This window comes from Lolium rigidum, chromosome 1, assembly GCF_022539505.1.
Source record: "Lolium rigidum isolate FL_2022 chromosome 1, APGP_CSIRO_Lrig_0.1, whole genome shotgun sequence".
NCBI classification, from domain to species: domain Eukaryota; kingdom Viridiplantae; phylum Streptophyta; class Magnoliopsida; order Poales; family Poaceae; genus Lolium; species Lolium rigidum.
Window position 1 is genome coordinate 72,979,791 of NC_061508.1, and position 7,396 is coordinate 72,987,186.

The window sequence follows — 7,396 nt, forward strand, 5'->3', positions numbered from 1 at the left end:
GGCGATCTCCGAATCCCCGAGATGGGATTCGCGGCGGCGGCGTCTCCGTAAGGTTTTCCGTATCGTGGCTCTCGATGCGGGGGTTTCGCGACGGAGGCTTTAAGTAGGCGGAAGGTCAACGCGGGGGGCCACACGAGGGGCCCAGGGGGCAGGGCCGCGCGGCCAAGACCTAGGCCGCGCCGGCCACCCCCCTGGCTGCCTCGTGGCCCCACTTCGTTAGGTCTTCGGTCTTCTGGAAGCTTCGTGCAAAATAGGACCCTGGGCGAAAGTTTCGTCCAATTCCGAGAATATTTCTTTACTAGGATTTCGAAACCAAAAACAGCGTGAAAACAAGAATCGGCTCTTCGGCATCTTGTTAATAGGTTAGTTCCAGAAAATGCATAAATATGACATATAATGTGCATAAAACATGTAGGTATCATCAATAAAGTAGCATGGAACATAAGAAATTATCGATACGTTGGAGACGTATCAGGTGGCGGCAACTCTGGTTCAGGCATGGTGGAGCATCATGGTAGCGGTAGAGAAGATGCTCGATAATTCATTCGACGGTGATGCCTTGGCGGCATAGTGGTATTTTGTGGTCCAGAGGTGGCCCTTTCTCTCTTGCCACTTCCATGCACTTGGGCGATGACGTGGCCAGATCCAGTGTGATGCATTGGGTGGTTGGTTGTTGTTGTTCTCTGATACGTCTCAAACGTATCTATAATTTCTTATGTTCCATGCTACTTTTATGACAATACTTGAATGTTTTATACATACTTTACATCATTATTATACATTTTCTGGCACTAACCTATTAACAAGATGCCGAAGTGCCGGTTGCGGTTTTCTCGCTGTTTTTGGTTTCGAAATCCTAGTAAGGAAATATTCACGGAATTGGACGAAATCAACGCCCGGGGTCCTATTTTTACACGAAGCTTCCGGAAGACCGAGGGGGAAAGGAAGTGGGGCCACGAGGTGGCCGGACAACGGGGCGGCGCGGACCGAGGCCCGGCCGCGCGACCCCGTGGTCCGGGCCCTCGCGTCGCCCCCGACCTACCCTTCCGCCTACAAATAGCCTTCGTCGCGAAACCCCCGTACCGAGAGCCACGATACGGAAAACATTACCGAGACGTCGCCGCCGCCAATCCCATCTCGGGGATTCGGAGATCGCCTCCGGCACCCTGCCGGAGAGGGGAATCATCACCGGAGGGGCTCTACATCATCATGCCCGCCTCCGGATTGATGCGTGAGTAGTTCATCCTTGGACTATGGGTCCATAGCGAGTAGCTAGATGGTTGTCTTCTCCGCATGTGCTATCATTGTTTAGATCTTGTGAGCTGCCTAACATGATCAAGATCATCTATTTGTAATGCTACATGTTGTGTTTGGCGGGATCCGATGAATATAGAATATTATGTCAAGTTGATTATCAATCTATCATATATATGTTGTTTATGTTCTTGCATGCTCTCTGTTGCTAGTAGAGGCTCTGGCCAAGTTGATACTTGTAACTCCAAGAGGGAGTAATTATGCTCGATAGTGGGTTCATGCCTCCATTTAATGCGGGACGAGTGACGAAAGTTCTAAGGTTGTGGATGTCTTGTTGCTTCTAGGGATAAAACATCGATGCTTTGTCTAAGGATATTTGTGTTGATTACATTACGCACCATACTTAATGCAATTATCTCGTTGTTTACAACTTAATACTGGAAGGGGTTCGGATGATAACTCTGAAGGTGGATTATTTAGGCATAGATGCATGCTGGATAGCGGTCTATGTACTTTATCGTAATGCCCTGATTAAATCTCATAGTAATCATCATTGATATGTATTGAATCTTTATTTGTCAATTGCCCGCCTGTAATTTGTTCACCCAGCACGTTAGTTATCTTATTGGAGAGACACCACTAGTGAACTGTGGACCCCGGTCCATTCTTTTCCATCTGAATACATTCTACCGTTGTTACTGTTCTTTGCAAACAAACACCATCTTCCACTCGATACGTTTAATCCTTTGTTTTCAGCAAGCCGATGAGATTGACAACCTCACTGTTACGTTGGGGCAAAGTACTTTGGTTGTGTTGTGCAGGTTCCACGTTGGCGCCGGTTTCACTGGTGTTGCGCCGCACTACATTTCGCCGCCATCAACCTTCAACGTGCTTCTTGGCTCCTACTGGTTCGATAACCTTGGTTTCTTTCTGAGGGAAAAACTTGCCGCTGTGTGCATCATACCTTCCTCTTGGGGTTCCCAACGGACGTGTACATCTACGCGCATCATTCTCACTAGTTGCTCAGCGTGCCGGAAGCAACTTCTTTTTGGTGGAGTGGTCCGGAGGAGGTTCCCTGGTCGCATTGGAGTCATGCATGGTGTAGGTGTATGCATTAGTGGCTTCGATTGATTCTTGGCGCTCATGCTTGTCCGCCCATGGCATGTGCTTGTTGTCGGCTTTGTCCGACGATGAGGGCTCAAAGGTTGTCTAGTCTGATGTCCTGGATGGAGGTCTCGGGTGCAGATCTACGTAAAAACCTAGACTTTGTCTTGTGACTGAAGTCGGTGATGACGTCGCCTTGGGTGTCATCTGCTTTCTAAAGGGATTGCCCAGGTGAATCTTTCCCACCTCCTTCTGGTTCCTTGGGGGAAAACCTTAGATCCATGGATCAGATGATGGCGACATTCCAGGATCACTCCTCTCTTGGGGGCATCATCTATGGAGTTGTGCATGGGCCGGAGGCACATGTGGAAGACTTTCCTAATCCGTGTAGGGTTCTGAGAGCTGGCTAGAGCGACAACAACGAGGATGATGTGAAATGGTGTGGTTGCGGCAAGATCTCCCTCTGCCAGCTCTTCTTTTGGCATGCTCGGCTCGTCTTCCTCTTAGACTTCCTTTGCTATGAAGACTTCCTTTGCTATGAAGTCTGTTAGAGATATATTTGGTATAGGTATATTTGGTAGTATATGATTTGTAATCACCTCCTTCCTTATCTGTAGGATAGCCTTCTTGGCTCCCAAGACTTGTACCCCTATATATACTCGTCCGAGAGGCTCAATACAACATCCAACATATTCCGCCAAACCTCTCTCTACCGTTATACATGGTATCAGAGCCAAGAGGTCTTGAGTTCAAGACCCGACTGGCGCAATATAAAATAAAAATATTGCAGCCCACTTTCGGTCCACGTTTAGGCCTGAGGGAGCCACACGTGAGGAGGAGTGTTGAAGTATAAATGCATTGCCTAATCTTGACCTAGCCGCCGCAAGGTTTCCGCGCCGCGCCGCCCCCGGGGGGATCGATCTCCATGATCTACTCCGGGGGCCGCGCAATCCGTATGAGGGTTCGTTCGCCGATCCGTTGATCCGCTGCCCTCGAGTCTTTTTTTCCAATCTGTAGATTGGTTTTCTTTTTGCTCCACCGGTCGCTCGACCGGCATTTTCTTTTTGGTTTTACCGATCATAGATCGGATTGAGTCTCCCGTCGCCGTCGTCCACTTGCGCCTCTACTCCAACAATGGCATCGACCTGCACCGGCCATCAACCGCACGACACAGCCGGACATGCTGCACACGGGGCGCCCCTACGTGCGACGCAGCAGGCTATTTCGCTCGCGCGGTCTCCGTCGCCGGCTCGTTGATACGTCTCCGACGTATCGATAATTTCTTATGTTCCATGCTACTTTATTGATGATACCTACATGTTTTATGCACACTTTATGTCATATTCGTGCATTTTCTGGAACTAACCTATTAACAAGATGCCGAAGTGCTAGTTCCTGTTTTCTGCTGTTTTTGGTTTCAGAAATCCTAGTAACGAAATATTCTCGGAATTGGACGAAATCAACGCCCAGGTTCCTATTTTGCCCGGAAGCATCCAGAACACCCGAGAGCCACCAGAGGAGGGCCCTGTGGGCCCCAGATGATAGGGTGGCGCGGCCTGGGCCCTGGCCGCGCCAGCCTATGGTGTCGTCGCCCCTTCGACCTTCTGACGCTAGCTGCCCTTTCGCCTATATAAAGCCCCTGCATCGAAAACCCTTACGGAATAAGCCACGGTACGCGAAACCTTCCAGAGCCGCCGCCATCGCGAAGCCAAGATCTGGGGGACAGGAGTCTCTGTTCCGGCACCCTGCCGGACGGGGAAGTGCCCCCGGAAGGCTTCTCCATCGACACCGCTGCCATCTCCACCGCCATCTTCATCACCGCTGCTGCTCCCATGAGGAGGGAGTAGTTCTCCATCGAGGCTCGGGGCTGTACCGGTAGCTATGTGGTTCATCTCTCTCCTATGTACTTCAATACAATAATCTCATGAGCTGCCTTACATGATTGAGATTCATATGATGATGCTTGTAATCTAGATGTCATTATGCTAGTCAAGTGGGTTTTACTTATGTGATCTCCGGAGACTCCTTGTCCCACGTGTGTAAAGGTGACAGTGTGTGCACCGTGTGGGTCTCTTAGGCTATATTTCACAGAATACTTATTCACTGTTATGAATGACATAGTGAAGTGCTTATTTATATCTCTTTATGATTGCAATGTGTTTTGTATCACAATTTATCTATGTGCTACTCTAGTGATGTTATTAAAGTAGTTATATTCCTCCTGCACGATGTAATGGTGACAGTGTGTGCATCTGTGTTAGTACTTGGTTTATGCTATGATCATGATCTCTTGTAGATTGCGAAGTTAACTATTGCTATGATAGTATTGATGTGTATTATTCCTCCTACATAAGCATGAAGGTGACGAGTGTGCATGCTACGTTAGTACTTGGTTTAGTCGTATTGATCTATCTTACACTCTAAGGTTACTTAAATATGAACATTGAATTGTGGAGCTTGTTAACTCCGGCATTGAGGGTTCGTGTAATCCTACGCAATGTGTTCATCATCCAACAAGAGAGTGTAGAGTATGCATTTATCTATTCTGTTATGTGATCAAAGTTGAGAGTGTCCACTAGTGAAAGTCTATTCCCTAGGCCTTGTTCCTAAATACTGCTATCGCTGCTTGTTTACTGTTTTACTGAGTTACTACTGCTGCGTTACTACTGCTTGTTTACTTCCCGCAATATTACTACAATCAACTGCACGCCTGCGAGCTATTTTCTGGCGCCATACTACTGCTCATATTCATTCATACCACTTGTATTTCACTATCTCTTCGCCGAACTAGTACACCTATTAGGTGTGTTGGGGACACAAGAGACTTCTTGCTTTGTGGTTGCGGGGTTGCATGAGAGGGATATCTTTGACCTCTTCCTCCCTGAGTTCGATAAACCTTGGGTGATCCACTTAAGGGAAAACTTGCTGCTGTTCTACAAACCTCTGCTCTTGGAGGCCCAACACTGTCTACAAGAATAGAAGCACCCGTAGACAGCACTCGTCTCCACCGTCATCGTCCGGGACATCGTCGACAACGTTTCTTCCACGACAGGAGTTTGCAGGAATTCTCTGCCACGGTAGGAAAATTCGCGACGAAGAAGGACAAATCCGTCAGGCGGCCGGCGCCGCACCAGGCCGACCGGCCTCAGCACCGGACGGGCCGGCGCCACGGCCGGCAGACCGGCCACCTGACCAGACTACCCGGCGCTACAGCCGGCCGGACCGGCTTCCAGACCGGGTCGGACCGGACCAAACCGGGCCCAGAACCGGTGCCTACCGGGCCGCCATCCAGGGGCTTCCGCCCCGTCACCCGGCGCCCAGGCCGGCCGACCGGGCTCCAGGCCAGTTGGGCCGGCGCCTCGGCTGGTCAGACCGGGCCCCAGGCCGGTCGTACCTGACCCCAGGCCGACCGTTCCAGCCGCGCATCCGACAGTATAGGCGTCCAGTTCTGCATCGCCATCGGCTCCGATCTGCACGTCGTCCATGCCATGGCGCGAATTGCGCCGCTGTCGGTCTGATCAACCGACCCGCGCACGTCTACGCCAAGCACGTCCCCGAGCACGTGACTACCACCAATCGAGCATCGGGGTGCCGCTGCGTTGCCCCTTCGGGCCGCAGCGCCGCCGCCTTTGGTCCACGCTGCTAGCCATCGACGCGCCTTCTGAGGCGCGTACGCCGCTGGTGGCGTCCCACCGCTGCACCGACTCGTGCTCTGCAGCTATGCCGGCCCCTCAGGCCGTGGCGACACCGCACGCGGTCACCTTCGCCGTCCCCCGCGCATCGACGTCCGAGGCTACCACAGCGCCGCCCCTTCGGCGCGGGTCGCCTCCGTCCGCGCATGGTCTTCGTCACGCAGCCGGGTCTTTCTCGCCTACTTCGTGTACCGCCGCCGCGCCTCCACCTCAGGCCGCCGCTGGGCTCGCCAACTACTTTGTGGTCTTGTCCGGCATCTCTGCCACATTAGTTTACATGCGCATGTCATGTTGAAATAACATAATCGATCGACCATGATCCTCCTAAATGATTAGGGTGTCATAAAATATTGAAATAGCATAATCGATCAACCACGACCACTCAAACCTATCAACTGTCGTTAGTTTACCACACATCTATGTACTATGTTTTATGGTAAAATGTTCATCGGAACACTTTAGCACTCTATTCGAATATAGGAATAACATAATCTATCGACCATGACCGCTGGAACCTAACAAGTGTCATTAGTTTAGCACATCTATATATGTTTTATTGTAAAAGGTTCATCTGAGGAACACTTTTTGGTACTTCGTCCGATCCATATTAGTTGCTATAGATGTGGCAAGTAATATAAATTGGAGAGAGTAGCCTATTTGCCGCTTAATTTTAGTAGGCCCCGTTTGAGAATTTATAGATGTGAGATGTGACGTCATCTCTTTATTTGTTTCTTCTTGGTTTTCCCCCTTTTCGTTTTTTTACGAAACACAATACAAACGTAGAAGCTCACATAAATGACACAAATACTCACTCCTATGAGCATCTCCGAGAGACAGAGTCAAAGAAACTTCATCCGACAGGAAGCCGCCACATGCGCCTCGCTGTCGACGGAAACGCCGCCTGCCACTAAAGTATATTTTGGCTTTAATGAGACACCAAAGTGTCAAACCTGAGCCCAACCACAGTTTTGTAAGAATATTTGAACTTGGTTTGATTATGGTACGAGTTCAGGCTGGTTTTGAGTCCGCCGTTGATTCTTAAAAACTAAAACAATAAAAAAAAGTCCAAAAGCGGGAGTCGTTTTTTTTTGGCGGGAGGAGCTGTTTTATGGGTAAAAAAATCGAAAGCAGTGATTCCCTCTACCCATAGCCACGAAAGTGGTGATATACTGGAGGAAAACCACCACTTGCCAAGTTGGAGTAGAGAATAACTGTAGCTTCGATGATATGCTTAGTGGAGTAGATGCGCCTCTGTGATAAAGAGGAGTCCGCAATAATTGACGTACCATGCATCGATCTATATATATTCAGACATGGATGCATGTGCATACTACTACAGTAGATCA